Here is a 2,000-nt window from a genome sequence, read left to right on the forward strand (position 1 = left end):
AAGAGAGAGATAAGACGGGAGAGGGAGAGGGACAAGATGTGAGGAGGAGAGAAAAATACTTGGAGAGAGAGAACGGGAGGAGAGAGAAAGACGTGAGAGAAAAATACGTGAGGAGAAGAGAAAAATACGTAGGGGGGAGAGAAAAAGACGTGGGGGGGAGAGAAAATATGTTGAGGAGGAGGAGAAAGACAGGAAGAGAGAAGAAAGACAGGAAGAGAGAAAAAGACGTGAGGAGGAGAGAAAATACTTGTAGAGAGAGAAAAGACAGGAGGAGGAGAGAGAAGAGGGGGAGGAGAGAAAAATACTTGTGGGAAAAAGAAGAGAAAGACGGGAGGAAGGAGAGAGAAAGACGTGAGGAAGAGAGAAAAATACGTGAGGAGAGAAAAATGAGGAGAAGAGAAAAAGATGTGACGGGGAGAGAAAAAGATGTGGGGAGGAGAAGAAAAAGATGTGGGGAGGAGAGAAAAAATATGTGGGGAGGAGAGAAAAAGACAGGAGGAGAGAGAAGACAGGAGGAGAGAGAAGACAGGAGGAGAGAAAAAGATGTGAGGAGGAGAGAGAAAGACAGAGCAGGAGAGAGAAAGACAGGAGGAGAGAGAAAGACAGGAGGAGAGAAAAAGATGTGAGGAGGAGAGAGAAAGACAGGAAGAGAGAGAAAGACAGGAAGAGAGAAAAAGACGTGAGGAGAGAAAAAGACGTGAAGAGAGAAAAAAACTTGAGGAGAGAAAAATACATGAGGAGAGAAAAATACGTGAGGAGAGAAAAATACGTGAGGAGAGAAAAATACGTGAGGAGAGAAAAATACGTGAGGAGAGAAAAAAACTTGAGGAGAGAAAAAGATGTAAGGAGAGAAAAAGACGTGAGGAGGAAAAAAATTATATTTTGTGGAGTTAATTTCTGTATCATCAAATGAGGAGAGACAAACTTATCACACAAGTCAGAGTTATACTTAAACCAAATCTGATAGTGAGAGCTTTGCAATAGCAATGACTTGTCAACGAATCACCACCGTCTGATGATCCGTTGAGAGCCACAACACAAAGGCTACTGAGATCTTTTATAGCAAAGATCCACCCCCAGTCTACATAACAAACCACAAATGTTTGGAACCGGTCACAAGGTGAGACTTTTACCTTTCATTGCTACCCATCCCGGATCTGGGTTTTCTGTCATTAAAAACCCTGACTAGCATAGCGTAGCCTAGCGCCAGAGGGTAATCATAAAATATAATTTCATGAAATCACAAGTGGAATATTGCAAAACACAGCTTAGATGAGAAAGAAGTATCCCGTAGCCAGATAGCATTCGCTATAAATTATCGTTCAGTTTGGCCCCTAAGTCGAGGTTCAGATCTCGTCCCTGGTACTTCATAGCACAAAAACACCAACTCATCCAATGGCATAAATCAATTGTCAACTCCAGATACCCCCATCTCAAGTAAAACCCCTTCTTGACCCCACTCCTGGACAAGCTCAATGAGGGGAGTGAGCCTCTAGGTCATACACTATCCCAGGATAAGTGTAAGATCAGAGAGGACATACAATGTTTCCAGACACTGCCATACACCTCCCCCCAATGGGAAAAGGAGGGAGTGACTGACGCACAGACATTGTGGAGACAAGTAATTGGTTCCCCATTAATCACGCCATCCCTTCACATGGTTTAAGAACAGGTAAAGACACATTCCCATATGAAGACAATGTTCCCTCCTGTCCTCTTTCTGATATTCTGCATAGCACCAGGGACATGTGAAAGACAAGCCTGATCTCTCCCCTCTCTGAGTCCCAGGTGACTGAGCCCCAGTTGAGGGAGGAAGTGCAACTGCTAACATCAGAGTCTGAAGGGATACATCCTAATAACATATCATATAAGCATATTATGCAGATAAGACATCTTAATTATCTATGTTACCCAACTAATTCTGATTCTTCCGCCACAGTCTGCACATGCATGTAGGATTATTGGGAGCAGGAGCAACAAGCTCCATTTTTAGGACTTAG

The sequence above is a fragment of the Salvelinus sp. IW2-2015 genome, linkage group LG32 (assembly GCF_002910315.2).
Source record: "Salvelinus sp. IW2-2015 linkage group LG32, ASM291031v2, whole genome shotgun sequence".
Lineage (NCBI taxonomy): Eukaryota > Metazoa > Chordata > Actinopteri > Salmoniformes > Salmonidae > Salvelinus > Salvelinus sp. IW2-2015.